Source organism: Suricata suricatta, chromosome 7 (assembly GCF_006229205.1).
Source record: "Suricata suricatta isolate VVHF042 chromosome 7, meerkat_22Aug2017_6uvM2_HiC, whole genome shotgun sequence".
NCBI classification, from domain to species: Eukaryota; Metazoa; Chordata; class Mammalia; order Carnivora; family Herpestidae; genus Suricata; species Suricata suricatta.
In genome coordinates this window covers 62,298,804-62,317,445 of record NC_043706.1, presented here as the reverse complement: position 1 = coordinate 62,317,445, position 18,642 = coordinate 62,298,804, and the positions used below count along the sequence as shown (strand labels likewise).

General features: G+C 37.2%; 1 pseudogene; it reads left to right on the top strand.

The window, feature by feature from the left end:
- The first annotated feature begins 13,073 nt into the window (after window positions 1–13,073).
- LOC115295258 overlaps window positions 13,074–18,642 on the top strand; it is a 39,553-nt pseudogene continuing 33,984 nt past the window's right edge.

Genomic DNA, 18,642 nt, shown 5'->3' with positions numbered 1-18,642 from the left:
AGAACATAGAGTACATAATCATGGAACCTAGGCAGCTCCAGAGGCACATGACACCTCAGGAAAAAATGTAATAAGAGTTTGGCATTTCACACTGCTGCTTCACAGAGAAGAATAACAAATAAGCTCAAATAAATCAATTTGAATTAAAACCAGGTGACAAACTTTTGTGTATAAAGATACATACGTATACACACATATGCTCTTCTTTCAGCTATTAAGTAAATTTGGAACTTGATAACTTACAGTTAAAAGCAAAAAAGAATAATTAACTTATTACTGGATGGGTTTCTCTTTCCAGAGGTTTTTTTTTTTTTTATCTCTGCACCACAGACTGTGGTATTTTAATAATTCAACTTCTCAAACCTCTAGTCTACCTTTTATTCATAAATAAAAAAGTTAATTTTAAATTCCCTTTTAATATTTTATTGAATTGTTTTGGTCATTAGGTATGCTCTTAAGTATGACTGAATTTGTCCACAATTCTTCTCACAGAGATTTCTTTATAAAGATTTAATTTTTTAAAAATTTCTTGATGTAGTCCTTTTAGTATTAAATAAATATAGGTTATGAAAAATTGGAAAGACAGCTACGTTCCAAGAAGAGTCTCATGTCTCTGCCCCTTCTCCACTCACACACACACACTCTCTCTCTCTTTCAAAAATAATCTCTCTCAAAAATAAATAAACATCAAAAAATTTTAAAAAAGAAGAGTCTCATATATGTCCCCCTCCAAAATGAGTTGGAGCAGAAGGCTATTTTATTTATTTAATTATTCTCTACATCCAACGTGGGGCTTGAATTCACTGCTCTGAGATCAAGAGTCGCATGTTCCTCTGACTGAGCCAGTCAGGTGCCCCAGATCAGTAAGCTATTAAGAAACAAATAAATGTTATTATTACAACTGGTTGATTAAAAGTGGTTAGTCTATGAAATGACTGATTAACTCTCAAAATGATTTAAAAAATATAATTCTCTGAGAAAGAATGAAATATGGCCATTTGTAGCAAAGTGGATGGACCTTGAGGGTGTCATGCTAAGTGAAATAAGTCAGGCAGAGAAGGACAGATACCATATGTTTGCACTCATAGGTCTAACAGGAGAACAGGAGAAAACTAATGGAGGACCAGGGAGTGGGGAAGAGGGAAAGAGAGTTGGGGAGAGAGAGGGACGCAAAACCTGAGAGACTATTGAATGCTTAAAAGGAACCGAGGGTTGAAGGGGGAGTGGGAAGGGGGAAAAGAGGTGGTGGTGATGGAGGAGGGCACTTGTGGGGAGGAGCACTGGGTGTTATATGGAAACCAATTTCACAATAAACTATTAAAATAAATACATAAATAAATAAATAGAATATCTACATTGCAATATATATATATCTATAATTCATTATAAAACATTTACTTGTTAGCTCAGTATCTTTAAGGGACCTACTATTTAGCAAGTCATTTTTTGCATTCTCATTCTAGAATCACAAGCAACAATATTGAGACAGAGAGATACACTAGTTTGTTCTGTCACCTAAAAATCAAGGACATGGTAAGTTTAGAATTCAAAATATCTGCTACCTCAGGCAACTCTAGTCTTCACCTCTGTAATCGTCACTTACTTTCATAGGCTATGTACATGAAGAAATCTCTCCTGTTCTAGCTTGTCTCTGGAGATACCACAGTTTCTCTCCTTTTCATTTCTGATGTCACCTCCAATGTCTCCAGGGTATGAGAGAGGAATATCAGCCACCCAACAGACTCCCAACAGAAACCGAAGTCACAAAAGCCATAAGGAAAAGAGACAGCAGAACTTGGAGGGGTTTTCTCCCAACTAGGTCAACTAGGTTGGGAGAAATGCTCAGGAGAAACATTGACATTTTTTCCCAAAGAGCCCATTCTCTCACTTCCTGATTTTTGTGTTAATAACTCTTCCAGGATGCTAGTGTTGTGGAAAGAGCTGGCCATTTTGCTTTTGAATCTCATCTCCAGCACACAGCAGAACTTTGACAAACCAACTGACCTTTCTGATTTTCCTTTTCCATATAGTGTGCTGATAAAAATCACTATTTGCTTAATCTCACCAGGTCTGTATCCAGATAAAATAAGCTTATGTGGAAGTTCAAGTATTTTACAAGTGGAAAGTAGAGGCCCTTAGCTTTACCTGGTAGAGGCCCTTGAGTTGAGAACTGAAGCCCATCACCTTGTAGGGCATTTCCCTCTAGTTGGCAAGGTTAGCAAAGGGAAGAAATTCAAGATCAGATAATTATAATAGCATCCAAACAAAGTAGGAAGGAATAGTCACAAATGTCAAGAAATGACTCACCTTACATAGGAAGGATGTCTCTGTTTAGTTCAAGAATGGTTAATGGGTGTGTAGAATCTGAGCATTTTATTCCTGAACACTGGTGAAAAGAATTACCAATTCCTGGGTGACTTGATCAGTTGACTGGCAGATTCTCGATTTTGGCTCAGGTCATGATTTCGTGGTTTGTGAGTTTGAGCCCCATGTTGGATGTTGCATTGACAATGTGGAGCCTGTTTGAGATTATCTCTCTCCCTCTCTTTGCCTCTCCTCCGCTTGTGCTCTCCCTCTCAAAATATATAAATAAACTTAAAAAAAATATCAATTCTTCTAGTTCTTTTTTTTTTGTAGATTTCATACAGATCATAAACATCCTGGTAGCAAATTACCAACCAGATCCTCTGACTATTATCAGTGACCCAGTTACTATCAGTTACTACTAGTACTACTTACTACTTAATACTAGTCACAGAGTCCAATATAGTTATAGATAAGTTTCATCATATTTGTTAAAGTGAAAGCTCTCTACCTGAAAAATACATTCTGGTCTGTTAAATCCAGAGTCACTACCACCATCTAAGTAGAATGAGTCCCTTCTGCAAAAGGATAACCTCATCCATTACTACCTCCAATTTCTGAGTCACCTTTTTCTGACCTTGTCCCTACCTTATTATGCCCACATGTGCTGATAACTAAAAGGGGAAGGCATTCTTTCTTTAGGCCAATTGAAATGCTAAAATGGTTGAGAATCACAGGACTTCTGCCACTGCACAAAACAAAGGAGTGTATGATAGGTGCTGTTAATAAAGCCCATGTGAGGGGCCCCTGTGTGAGGGGTGCCTGGGTGGTTCAGTTGGTTAAGCTTCTTTCTGACTTTGGCTCAGGTCTCTCCTGTCAGGACAGAGCCCACTTCAGGTCTTCTGCCCCCTTCTCTCTGCCCCTCCTCCTCTTGTGTCTTCTCTCCCTCAAAAATAAATAAACAATTTTTTAAAAATTAAAAAATAAAAAATAAGGTCCATGTGAGTAAGGCAAAGCCCTAAATCCTTGGCTATAGGGAATTTAAAAGGCATGAGAGATTTGAGGTGACATTAATTAGTAAGCTTCTCAATGTACTTGTAATTAAGTCCTCTTGTAGACCAAAATCCCACATGGCCATTGGCATGGCCACCATAACAGTAGCACTCCAGGCACACTCTGGTCTTGGCAAGTTACTTCACAATTCTCACTGGTATTCCAGCTCCTCCAAGTCTTGTTAGTAGGGACACTTTCTGGGGTATGGGAAGGGGCAGGAAAAGAGAAGGAGGCACTTTGTGCCAATAAAATTCTTTGAGGCTGTTCAATCCTCTGTAGATTCACCTGGATCTAAAGATGTGGGATGGTTATGTTGCACTTTTGAACAGTCTTCTCCTTTTTTGATGAACTGCTTCTCCTTCCAACAATGGCTCCTTTCTGCTTGTGTAATTGTTAAAGCCCAGCTGAAGCTGTACTTCCTCCCTGAAATCTTTCCCACATACTCACCTTGACTGGGCTCTTTCCTCAATCCTGCAGAATATATGACTATATCCTAATGTAGACCATTATCTCAGTATCTTGAAACTTCCTTATATTTTCCATATCCATCTTCAACTATGCCAAAATAATTTAAGTGTGACATAATTTAACCCAAGGTCTCTCAACTGTGGCACTATTGATATTTTAAGCTGGGTAATTCTTTATTGGAGGGGCATCCTGTGCACTGTAGGACATTTAGCAGCATTCTTGGCTTCTACCCAAGAGATTCCAGTATCATCTCCCAGTTGTGGCAGTCAAAAATGTTTCCAGACATTGCCAAATATGTTGAGGCATGGGATGGGCAAAATTGCCCCTGGCTGAGAATCACTGATCTACCCTGATATTTGTATAGTTTTCTTTCATTCAAGTATAATTGGCATAAAACATTCTATTAGTTTCAAGTATATATCATAGTGACTTGATATTTTATATATTATAAAATGACCCCCCTGATAATTATACTTGTTATTAAAAAGTAATTTCCAATGTGACACTTTTTTAATTGATGTATAGGCAACATACAATATTACATTAGTTTTAGGTGCACAACATAATGATTTGATAACTCTGTACATTATTCTATGCTCACCACAAATATAGCTACCATCTGTCACCATACAACTCTATAATATTATAATACCATTGACTCTATTCCCTATGCTATGCCTTTCATCTCTGTCACTTATTTATTCCGTAACTAGATGTGACACTTGATACTTTACATTCTGAAATAGTACAAGCTGATCATTTGCACATATCTTCAGATGACTACAGCCTTTGGCATCCTACAGCCTCTGAGAAAGATACCAGAAGGTTGAGCCCAAATTTCTGGGAAGTGTTCAGGTTCTTTCTTCAGATCCTCTCCCAGGTGGAAGACCTGACAGTAAGGAAGGCCAGTCAGAAATGATAAATGCCCCTGTTGAGATTCAGAGTAGATGGCTGAACAACTTGCCTAAAGCTGCCTTGCCTTGAAAGTCAAGTAAATGAAGCCTTTGAAGCTGTTGGTGCTACAAGTTTCTCCTGGATTTTACTACTGCTAGCCCCCAGAGAACTTCGTTCCGTCATTGCTCCTGCTAGTCTGGTAGACTTCTCCTCCTCCCAACCACTACTTCAGAGTACAGCCTCAATCTTGGTCATCAGGGATACAGTAACCTATAAGGACCTGGGGCACAAGGCAAGGTAGCCCTTGGTACAGCTGGTTGCAGGGCTCAGGTGGCTGAACCCTCTGGTTCTACAATCCAGAACTGAATCACCACAAAACTCAATACTAACTTAAATGGTGTATTGCTCACTGATGAGTTGGTTAATGGCTAAGGCCCAGGAAATTTGTTAGATCTTTTGTGACGACCATATGTCCCTAGTCGATCATTAAGGTCAGAGTCAGCAGGCTGTTTGCTTTATCCCACTCATGAGCTGTAGGCTCTTGGAGTCCCAGAATTTATTCCCAGATTCTATTCATAGTACCCTTCTGTCTGGACACTTAAAACTAAAGACATATCTGTTCATTCCTATTCCTGAACACCCTTAAAGAAAGTAGGTCGACTTGCTGTGTTTTAATTGTAAGGCATCTTGTGAGGCTTTGAAAAAGAAGCCAAATAAATGCTTGTTGTTGTTAGGGTAATTATTTCCTAAAGAATGCATACACTTTGGCTTTGTCAACCAAATCACTCCACAAGACACATAATTTAAACCTCCATCTTATCTTATTTGTTGAAATTAAGTAACAGGAGGAGAGCTTATTTTTACTGCTTCTTTAAAACAGGCTGGAAAAGAAAGTCCAGAGCTTTTACATATAATTTCCACAAAGGAAAGTGTGCCTTATAATTATATTCACTTCAGAATGTTGTTATCATATTAAAATAGATGCATACATGAATGCAGAATGCTGCATGATAATACAGAGCATAGTTAGAATATACTTCTTTTAATGTATTTTGCTCATTTACTTTTTTATGATGCCATTGTCTTTTCATAATAGTAAAAAGAACGATATCAAAGCTAGACACAAGGGAAAAACACTTCCCAACTGTGACTCAACCATATAGTTTCACTGGTCACTTTGATGTGATCATATATGTCCAAGTCAGGAACCACACAGAGCATATCTTTAGAATAACAGATTTCTTTTCCATCTGGCCTGTTTTAAGTGAATTCCTTCCAGTGGAGGGTTAACCAGGTGGGAGACTTTATGACATTGGGGGTCTTCTTAAAGACCATTGCAGGCATAACAAGGAAAACACAAAGAAAAAAATATATTTGATTAACTTGATACAAATATTTGGAGAAAACTGCTATGTTGATAGCAATCCACTACGAAATTGAAAATAGAAGATAAACATTTTTAATTTTATGGTAATTTTTGGACATGCAGATAAATGTGGAAAGAAAGGATCTTTTAAAATTACCCCTCAAGATTTTCTGTTTTCCTTTTAGGAGCATCTTAGGGCTTTGCATAGCCCAATCTATAGATGCTACAGTCCTAGATTTGTGCTACACCTTGCTCATTTCTCTGACATTCAGCTACCCTGGATGTCAACTGATTCTTGCCTAGAAAGTTTTAGAGCAGTTCTTGTCAATTGCCCCCTCCGTATTGCTCCCACTGTGCTACTATGAAGTGAGCAGATGTCCTGTGGATGCATTGAAAGGAGGCACTTTGTTAAACATTGGGACCCAAGAGTTAATGTCCTCCATAAATCCATCCCAGCCAGGGAGAAGGAATCTCATATAGAGTTTAGATTATTTCATAATCATTCAGGGTTAGAGGTAAAACAAAAATTTTGAGTCACTTCATAAATATCCTCTCTTACAAAATGCAAGGAATATGATCTTACTTGACCAAAAGTATTAGTAATTGACTTTTTAGATTTAAATTTTTAAGAGTAAAAGCACAATGATTTGTGGTTTTTCTATTTAACCTATTTAATCAGTCACAAATGTGATTATTTTTCACTTAATACAACTTCTTCTACAAAAAGCTAGAATGTGCTACTATTTATAATGTTTATGTGCTAGAATCTGTACTAAGTGCTTTAAATTTTTTTTAATGTTTTATTTATTTTTTTTAATACAGAGAGAGACAGAGCATGACAGGGGGAGGGGCAGAGAGAGAAGGAGACACAGAACTGGAAGCAGGCTCCAGGCTCTGAGCTAGCTATCAGCACAGAGCCTGACCTGGGGCTCGAACCCAGGAACGTGAGATCCGACCTGAGCCGAAGCCGGAGGCTTAACCGACTGAGCCACCCAGGCGCCCCCTAAGTGCTTTAAATAAGAATATTAAGCTGTTTTAAAAGAGTTCTCTCTAGAATTGCCAGCTAACATACAGAATGACCAGTTAAATTTGGATTTTAGATGAACAATAGATACTTACTACATAAGTATATCCTAAATATTGCATGAGACATACTAATACTAAAAAAAATTGTTGTTTATCTGAAATTCAAATTCAACTGGACTTTTCATATATTTATTTGCTAATTCTGGCACCCTTAATATTGTACATTATAAGTTAAGTCCACAATGTGGTAGAATTGGGTCCCCAGCCTTTTGGAGACAGATATCAGACTTTCTTTTTCTTTTTTTAAAATGTTTTTAATTTATTTTTGAAACAGAGCAAGACAGAGCATGAATGGGAGGGGCAGAGAGAGAGGGAGACACAGAATTGGAAGCAGGCTCCAGGCTCTGAGCCATCAGCACAGAGCCTAATGCTGGGCTTGAACCCACAAACGTGAGATCATGACCTGAGCCGAAGTTGGAGGCTCAACCGAATGAGCCACCCAGGCACCCCGGTACACAGATACTGGATCCATAGTTCAACCATATTAACCAAGTTCATAAAAGTCTACTTATGGTTAAAAAAGCAAATAGCTATCACTGGACACCCAAGTTAGGATGATACATCTATCTAATCTCTAAAAGCACATTCATCCACATGTGGTCAGGTAAAATTGGTTTGCAGGCACAAGATCCTCACTGGTATAGTATGAATGTTTTATGGTTTAAGATTAAGATAGGCTGAAGGATTAATCCTCTAATTGGGAGCTTGGCAATAGGACCTTGGTATTTTCAAAACTCTCTTGGCTTAAATTCCCTCTTTCCTCAAAGTGCCCAGATGGGTTTTACTGATATTTGTCTCTGTAACTCCTTTTCTAGGCTCCCATGGGTTGCCTAACCCCCTACCTCAGAGTGACACATCCTTCCGTTAGCTGTATTAATAGCTCCGGTCATATTATGTCAACTCTTGCTGCGAGAAGAAGAAACTGTTTTTATCCATTATGTGATGATGGTGAAGTTTAACTCTCAAAAGTAATCATATTTCTTTTGTTTCCAAATTCTTGAAGAACTTTTCACTGTACTCTCTATATATTTACTGAATTTACTAGACAGATAAAATTACTATAATACTATTCCCTCTAAATAAGGGCAATGCTAGTAATATTTTGTTTCAAGCTAAGTTTTATTGGTATAATCTCATTTAATGCTCCCTACAATCTCAGGAAGAAGATAGCATAGTTACATAGTAAAGGAACAAATATCTAAATCTAAGTCTGTCTGACTAAACTTTACTATACCACTAACTCCCATTTCCAGATAAAATGTTCACTAGGTATTAATTTGATAAAACAAATTTTAAAGCTATATGAATTCAGCTTCTCCTATGGCTGAACTATCATAGGAGACATAAATAAACCATGGCTAATGACCACACCAATACTATAAATAAATGAGCAAAGGCTTTAGAGTAATAAAGGCCAACTAGAGCCACTTCCTTCACGGGGGCAGGGATGGGGGCAGAGATACCAATTTAGTCATTTTATGGGATGAATGGTGTGCTCCTCTCAAGTTCATATGTTGAGATTCTAACCCTCAGCTCCTTAGAATGTGACTATATTTGGATCTAGGGTCTTTAAAGAGGTAATCAAGTAAAAATGAGGTCATTCAGTGACCTTAATCCAGTATGACTGGTGTCCTTATAAGAAGAGGAAATTAGGACACAGAAACACACACAAAAGGAAGACCATGTGAAGACACAGGGATGAAACACCCATATGCAAGCCAAGGAGAGAGGCCTCAAAAGAAATCAATTTCTGCTGACACCTTGATCTTGGACTCAGCCTCCAGAGCTATGAGAAAACAAAGTTCTGTTGTTTAAACCACCCAGTCTATGGTACTTTGTTAGGGCAGCCCCAGCAAACTAATACAGGCATGTTTCTCAACAGCTTAGATCCTGATTTTTCATTTTTTAAAAAAGGCATAATTCCCATGGGTTTGATATAATCATTAAATAATTAAGTGCCTGGCATGATGCTTTGAAAAATGAAGTAGTTCAATGAATATAAAAACTATCTCTTTCACTTAAATTCACACTGTGAAATAGCATATTCATTAATTATCCTTGGAAAATTCATTAAGGATCTGTTAGGTGCAAATACAAAAATCAATATCACATTCCCACAATTGTTCTTCTGATTGAAAATGGAAGGGCAGTATTTGCTCTCCCCAACTGATGCTTTATACATTCCATTTAGTTGATTGTACTGTGCATATTTTAAAATAAACTTTTAATTTTGTGAGTTTTATATTTATAGAAAAATTGCAAAGATAATAGAGTTCCCATAGATCCCACATCCTATTGTCTATTAACGTCTTACAATAGTGTGGTACATTTGCTACAACTAATTACCCATATTGATTCGCTGTTATTAAGTAAGGTTCATACCTTATTCAAATTTCCTTTTTACACAATTTAATTTTTTCTTTTCCAGGGTCCCTTAAAGTGTACCACATTATATTTTGTCATCATACTCCTTGGGCTTCTCTTGACTGTGGTAATTTCTCAAACTTTCCTTGTTTTTGATGACCTTGAGGGTTTTGAGGAGTACTGGTCAGATTTGCAGTAGGAGGTCTTCTATTGAGATTTGTATGACATTTTCCTCATGATTAAACTAACATTTTGGGTTTTAGGAAAGAAAGCCACAGAGGTAAGATGCCCCTTTTATTATATTATATTATATTATATTATATTATATTATATTATATTAAGGTAAAGACTATCACCATGATTTACCACTGTTGATAGTGATAGGTGAAGTAATCCTTGTCAGAATTTCTCTACTACAAAGATACTATTTTTTTCACCCTTTTCCACATAGTGCCTTTTAGAGGTAAGTCACTATGCACAACACTTAAGGAGTAGGAAGTTAAGTTCCATCTCCTTACAGGTGTAATAGCTACATAAATTATTTGGAATTTTCCTATATGGGAGATTTGTCTCTTCCTCCATTTGTTTAGTCAATCATTTATATCAGTATAGACTCATGGGTTTTTATTTTATGCCTTGGGCTATACATTACCACTTTTCTTATTTTATTGCTTAAATTGTTTTGACTTTGTCCTTTGGGAGGTTTTCAGACGGCTCCTATGTCCTTGTGACATATCCCCATAATTATTTTTTTTCTGAGCAGTCCCCAATTGTATGCAGTATTGATTGACAGCATCCCATAGAACAGAGATAAATTTCAGTCTATGAGATATTTTGAACACCAAGGATTAGTATGATTTTACATTTTTATTGGTGTAGGGCTCATATCAGTTTTCATTCTGTTTGCTCAAGAAAATCCTAAAAATTAAAAACATACCTGAGACAGTTTTTATAAATAATATATACTTCCAGAGAGAAATCTGGATTAATTATTCAGCACAACTATTTATACATAATCTCCTCTCTCTGTATCTATTTAAGATACTACATTTAAAAATTGCTCTAATAAGCATTTTGGTAATATGGAACAAGTTATTATTAGACATGAAGACATATTGTCTGTGAATATTTGTATTTCTGTCTTTGGAGGAACATGCATTAAATTAGGGAAAAGTACAGATAATGGAATTCTGTACATGGCTTATAACTTACTTGATAAAGACAGTGAATGTTACCTTAGAGGGAAAAAATCCCATTTCACTGTATATCTTACAATTATTAGATAATAGTTTTGCTCGCTGGATGAACCACTAGAGGCATTAGGCAAGAGTTTTCAAACTATTCTCTACCTAAAAATCACCTAGGACACTTGTTAAAACATTAGATTTAAGACCAAAATGTTATAGCTACTCTGGAAAACAATTTTTCAGTTTCTTATAGAGTTAAGCATACATTTCCATATCACCCAACCATCCTACACTTAGGTATTTACACTATGGCAATAAAAACTTAATGTTCCCATGAAAAGTGTACACAAATATATATAGCAGCTTTATTCATACGGTCAAAACCTGGAAGCAAACCAAATGTGCTGTAATGGGGGAACAGATAAACCAACCCTGATACATCCGCATAGTAGAGTGCTACTCGGCATAAAGAGGGAAGAGCTATGGATATATGTCACAACTTGTCTGAGTCTCAAAGGCATTCTAAGGAGATAAAGGAGATGGTGTCAAAATGTAGCATACTATACATTTGCATTTATTTAAAATCTTGAAAAAAAAAATCCCAGAACTATAGTAATGGAGAACAGACCAGCGATTACAGGGTTAGGGGTGGGGATATGACCATAAAAAAATGGCACAAGGGACATTTCTGGGGATTATGCAACTGTTCTGTATCCTGGTTCTATTTGTGGTTACATGAAACTAGACCAAAATTCATTGTGTCAAAATTCATGCAACTGTACACCAAAAAACAATCTATTTGCATTGCATATTAAAAGATTGCATATTAAAAGATAAAATTCCAAGGGTGCCTGGGTGGCTCAGTTGATTGACTGTGTGACTTCAGCTCAGGTCATGATCTCATGGTTTGTGAGTTCCAGCCCCGCATCAGGCTCTGTGCTGACAGCTCAGAGCCTGGAGGCTGCTTTGGATTCTGTATCTCCCTCTCTATCTGCCCCTTCCCCACTTGCTCTCTCTCTCTCTCTCTCTGGTAAACATTTTTTAAAAAGTAAGTAAAAATAAAATTCCAGGATCTCATCCTCAGAGTAACTGACTCAGGAGGTCAGAGGTAGGGTGTAAGAACCTGCATTTAACACATAAACACATATGCATATTCAAATTGTTCTGACAAAGGTGACACACACTTAAGAGCACCACTTCAACAGAAAATGTAATAGACTGAAAGTTAGAAGATTGCCATACAGAATCCTTCCAATTGATAGATGTGAGGTTGGATGCTGTTATAGGTGGAAGAGTGTCCTCCACAAAAGCTCTTTCAAAAACTATGTTGGAGTCCCAACCCTCAGTGACTCAGAATGTGACCTTATTTGGAAATTGAGTCTTTATAGATGAACACTTTAGAATGAAGTTGTTAGGTTGGGTCCTAATCCAATATGAATAGTGGGTTTTGCTCTGTTTTGTCTATTAAAGATTTTACTTTTTAAGAGGAGTTTTAGGTTTACAACAAAATTGAGAGGAGATGCAGAAGTTTCTCATATACCCTCTGCTCTCAACACATGCTAGCCTCTCCCATTATCAAAAGCACTCAGCAGAATGGTACCTTTTTACCAAGGACGAAACACACTGACACATCATAATCTCCCGAAGGCCATAGTTTATCTTAGAGTTCACGCTAGGTGTTGTACATTCTATGGATTTGGAAAAATCTATAAAGACAAATATTTATCATTATAATATACAGACATCAAAAGGGTTTCAGGGATCCCCAGACCACACTTTGAGAAAGATTGCTTTAAATAAATCATTAATATTTACTTGAAGTTTGGATTACTGTAATTCTGCAACTAATAAAATCTTAGACACGTACAAAATCTAAGTAATGGTGTCTCCTCAAATATCAGGATACTGGAAGTTCATGCATTTGAGTATTTATGGAACACCAGCATGTGCAAGGCTGGAAAAGAAAAAATGTCTCACCTGGTGCTCTTTCTACATACTGCATGTGCTCTGTCTGCTGTTTACTAATGGGACCTCCTATCTAGTTTTTCATTTCCTAGTATGTTTTGTTTAACTTCCTTGTGATTGAGATTTTTTAAAAAAAAGCCTGATATCCAACAGTTCAGAAAGGCAGTTTGGTGCCATATGACAAAGAAGGACAACTTCAGTGTCCATTGTCCTGAAACTACCAGTAGAAATATTTTCTGTCACATGGCTTTCTTTGTGAAATTGGATATTAGGACTTGGGGAACTATAGCAGAGACCTTCACTGTTTCTTGAATATCCATGTGATCCTCCTAAATTCTCAGTTCCCATGAAGCTAGGATGTCCATATGAGTGCAGTACAAGTAGACATGATGAGCGTCACTGTTAAAGCAAGGCATTTAGAAGCCGGTGTGCAGGAACAGCGCATCTCCTCCTTCTGCCTAGGCACAGACAAGGCTCCAAATGAGGAATCGAGGCATACTGAGACATCTGAATTTTTCACTAACTACCTATGGGAACTGGATCAAAGAAGGTTACAGCCATTGAGTGAGAAATAAATTTTTGTTGTGTATAGCCTCTGAGAATTTATTTATTACTACAGCATAGCCTAGCCTTTCTTGAGTAATAAAAGGGCAATTTAAGAAGATTAATTCAATATGATAAGAAGTAACTGAATGTATTGTTTAATTAAATGTTTTGAGCCTGATAACAGTTCTAATTCCCAGTATTACTGCCTTCTCTTTTCCTCTGGGGGAAGGAAGGTAATAAGATGAATCATAAAGCAGAAGACTGTACCTTATATTATGAATAAGATAAAACAATAACCCCTCACATTGTCTGTAAATAAAAAATTAACTGAAAACAGGCTCATAAAAACACAGAGTGTATTTAAAACTCTCGTTTCACCTTTTAATAGTATAAGTATTCTAAATATTCATTAACTGTCCCAAATTCATGATTAAAAAATAGTATCAGGAACAAAACGAAACAGATAATAAACACAACCTACTGACTAGCATCAGAACCATAATATCTCTTAAGAAATTTTGTCCATCACTATCTGACAGAGGAAAAATCAATCTTAAGCTCTTTTGGTTGAAAGAGGTGTTGATGTTATTTAAGCAAGTTACAAATTAGTCCCCGAAATAAGAAGAGAGCCAACCAGTATTCATTGAATGGATATGCTTATATTCATGATGTAATATTTAAGGTAGATAAGTCATGGAAACCTTTTAACATGAGTTACTGATATCTGTGCTATTTTGAGGCCTTCTGTGTGAAATTTAAATATCAACTTAAAATTCTAATTTTGGTAGATATTATTTTTTTATTGCTGCCATAACAAATTACCATATTTTTAGTAGCTTAAGAAAACCACAAATTTATTATCTTACAAGCCTGAAGTCTGCCATAAATCTCAATGGGCTAAAATCAAGTTGTCTGGAGGGCTGCATTTCCTTTTGGAGCGTCCAGGGGATAAACTGTTCCCTGGCCTTTTCCAGCTTCTAGAGGCTGCTGGCATCCCATGGCTCTTGTGCCCTTTCTCTGTCTTCCAAGCCAGCAATCCTGCATGCCTCTCAGCCTTCTTTATGTCTCCCTCTGATTGCAACTGGGACATGATCTATGCCTTTAGGTTCACGTGATTAATTTGGGCCCACCTGGGTAATCCAAACTAATCTTTCCATTTCAAGGTCCTTGACTTTAATCACATCTAAAATGAGCCTTTTGTTGTGTAAGGTAAACTAACCACAGGTTCAAGAAATTAGAACACGGATCCTGGTGGTGGAGGTGGCAGGCATGTATGCCTCCAAGAAGCTGATGCATTGGCAGAAACACTTCATTTGAACTTGGACGTCTCTGCTCTAGACATGCTCCTCACTTCAGGTCAACTGTAAGCAAACAGTTAACTTTCTGGGTGTTGCCTAGACAAAATATAAGTAATACTTCCCCTGGCTAAAGGTAAAAACTTGAATAGCATAACTAATTTAACATGGGTTTCCTCTTGCTATGTAATCTGTAATCATATTATTTTAATATGGGGACCCAAGTCTATATTTGGAAATATATATGTGTATATTATTTATATATGTTATATATGTAACTTATGTATATAGTATGTATATGTAATTTATATTATTATATATATTTACATTTAATTATTTATCTGTTTCCTTCTTAAATTTCTCAGTGCCTTCTTCTACTTGATTAGGCCTCTAAATTGTGTCCAATTAGCAATCCCACTATTCAAACTCGACGTTCCCATGTTGCTTTCCTCTTAGGGTACTAGTCTGTGCCAACTGAAAGGGGGCAGTGTTAAATTAGGGAAATGAACTAATTTAGCTAATAGCTTAACAAGCACGTGTATTGGGCCTTAATTATGTAAGCAGAAGACCTCAAGAAGTGATCTGGATGGTAGGAATTCCAACAGAATGGTAGCCAGTGTTTTAACTAGCCACTGCTAGATTCTTTAGATCTCTGCAGTTGCTCTGTGGAAGCCTGGCTACAAAGGCTAAAGTCAGACCTAAGTTTAAATCCCTTCTTTTCTACTTTCCAGTTATATTTGGGACAAATTGCTTAAGTTTAATCTCACTGCACTTCAACTGCCTCATATGTAATAATAACACATAATACTACCTAATTCACAACACTGTTATAAAGATCAAATGAGATAATGTATACAAAGTGATTAGAAACATATCTAGCATAAAACTACACTAATAAGTAATGACTATTGTAGATATGTTTCTTGCTTCCACTTTACTGTATTGACCAGACTTCCCAGTGGACTGCTCACTCAGGTCTATCAATTCTTCCATATTCATTCGCGAAGAGCATTGCTTACTATCATTGAACACCCGTTTTCTTGTGCAAGGCACTGGGAGTATAGAAAAAAGCAAAACAGACCAAGTGTCATAGAAGTTTTCTAAGTAGGAGTGACAATCAATTCCCACCAAGTTTGGCCTTCCTTTTTATGCCAGTAGCATCCTGGGTACACTTCTGTCACCTATCACCTTATCCTGTAATGACTGCATTGATATCTCGGGCCCCACTAGTCTGTGTGAGCTGCTTGAGAACATCTTTGTATTGCTAAGTAAGACTTAACTCCTAGCTTAAATAGCCCCCAAAATATTCTCTGATTAAATGTTGTCTGTACTTTTCCTATCAATTTTTTATGTGAAGGGTCCATTCCCTATTAGAAAAGTGTCTAGTATGAAGATAACTAGGGTCTTCTCCATGTCCCTAACAATTTGTTATTGATTGCTTCCTTCCTTTTATGCATATCTAATCAATGTTATTGGTAATTTAATCAATAACTCCAAAATTCTAATTAAATAATGCAAAGTACAACTATTTCCCTGTGGCCCAAGAGAGAGATGATTGAATAGAGTGAAAGGCAGGAAGGAAATACACATTTTACACTTGATACATAAAATTGGATAGGATGCTTTGCTTCTTCAGGCTGGAAAATGTGGGTCTTAAAGTGGAGGGGTCGGGATGAGCCTTAGAGTGAATGGTCTTACAATTCCCAGTACGTTCCTCTAAATATCAATTGATAAAAGAAAAGGCTGCTTGGAATAAGGGATTCATGGTAAAATCAGGGCCCAGAAAACTATGCCTGCATGTAATCCATTCTATGGAGATTTGCAATGCCTATTAAAGGCTCTTGGAAATCTCAAAGATTCCTGTTTGACTCTGATTGACACACAATTCCCCAGATTTACTTGATCCCACAATACTTTTAATTTTAAATGACACTTTTTAAAGTGCCTTAGAACTAGTGTTTTTGGAACACGCATAGCTGTCACAGTGTCAGTGATTGATGAATACACAGACCCAGGCCATGACTACCTGCACTTTAACGGGACTAAAGATTCTAACAGGTGTCTCCACACAACAAGGACACAGCAACACTGACTTCACAAATATAAAAAAATCATGTGTCACTAATTCCACCTGATTGGAATGAGAATTTCATGAAGCCCTGAGTAGCTCCCTCCTCAACTCTCTGGACACTAGTTCCATGCCTGCCAGCTTGTCAGGTGAGGAGCACATGGCTGGGAACATTTGCAGCTCAGGTTCAGCACCCAGATGCACATTTCTTCTGCCATGCCTGGGGCCCACTTTTGCAAGCCAGCTGCTGTCCTCAGATCAATATCTCACAGTATTAACTCAGTAGGCTCATCTTTCTTTGTCACTGTAAGACATTTCTTACACTTCATTCGGAGCAGAAACAATGCTCCTCACTAATGCTTAAATTACTCAATGAGACAACAGTATTGTTCTAATTAAACAAATCATAGTCCACTTTCCTTTAAATCAGATAGCTTAACCCCTCCTTTCAACTGGAAAAACTGGTTTCACATTTTTTAAATGTTTATTTTTGAGAGAGAAGAGAGAGCACGCACGTGTGTGTGCACAGACACACACACACACACACACACACACACACACACACACACACACGAGAGAGAGAGAGCGGAGGGGGCAAAGAGAGAGAGGGTGATGCTTCAAGCTGTCAGCACAGAGTTCCCCCCATGCAAGGCTCGAATTCATGAACCATGAGATCATGACTGGAGCCAAAGTCAGACACTTCATCGACTGAGCCACCCAGATGCCCCAGAAACTGGGTTCATATTAAGTTAACTCATATTGATGATCTTCTTGCAACTTATGTCATTTTATTCCTTTTGAGCATTATTATGGACTCATGACCTTTCCCAAACTCAACTGGTTCAAATTAGGTATTCAAAAGATCAGCAATAGGCAATGAGCAGCATTCACTCCTTGGACATCTCTTTACCTGTTCTAAAACAGCCCCTACCTCCCCTTCCATCCCTCTGAAAGCTGCTTTCTGCTAATAAGACATGAGCTCATCTGGACTTTTCTGATCTCAAGACACAGAATCTCTCTGAGCCTTGATTTTAAGTAGAAAACGGGATTCTACACCAAAACCTTCAGCTAGAGGTGGACAAGTGTACAGGTGCACATATGGTGGGGCAGAGTACAGTGGGACTATGAGACTCTCAGGACACAGCACAGAAGCAAGCATTTTCTAAAACGTCATAGTCATGGTTGTGCTTCTAACTGATATCCCTTTTTTAAGTTTTTATATATTTACAAAACTATGGCAACATGTCAGGTATGAAGAATAGGTCCATTTTAAGCAATAGAACATTCCAGTACCTTAAAATCTTGTGACCATTTCTCTGATCTCAGCCCACTCCCTCCCCCCAAAACTGAGGCAGTCACTATCCTGAAGTTTGTGATTATCATGCCATTTCTTTTGAAAATAGTTTTTTTTAAATATCCCTAGCAATGTGTTTCTAAACAACATACTATTTAGCCTTATCTATTTATAAGCTCAATAAAATATGTATATTTTCTGGAGCTTGATTTATGCTCAGTATTATTATTCTTAAGATTTAGCCACATTGACACGTGCAGGTGAAGGTCATTCTCACTGCTACATGCATTTGCTGTTGTCTGACATCATAATGACTTATTTATTCTCTGGTCGATGGAAATTTTGGTTCTTAGCAATGTTTTATTTTTACAAATGTTTCTGTTATGAACATTGTTCATATCATATCATTATCTCTGAGTATATATATCAAATAGTTTCTTTAGGGTATATGTCTCAAAATGGAATTCCTACAATGAAAATACAGGCCAATTTAAACTTTTTAAAATACAACCAAATGCTTTATTTTTTTCTCACCTTCAAATGAAGATTTTATTTTATTTATTTTAATTTATTTTTTAAAGTAGTTTATTGTCAAATTGGTTTCCATACAACACCCAGTGCTCTTCCCCACAGGTGCCCTCCTCCATCACCACCACCTCTTTTCCCCCCTCCCCATCCCTCTTCAACCCTCTGTTGTTTTCAGTATTCAATAGTCTCTCAAGTTTTGAGTCCCTCTCTCTCCCCAACTCTCT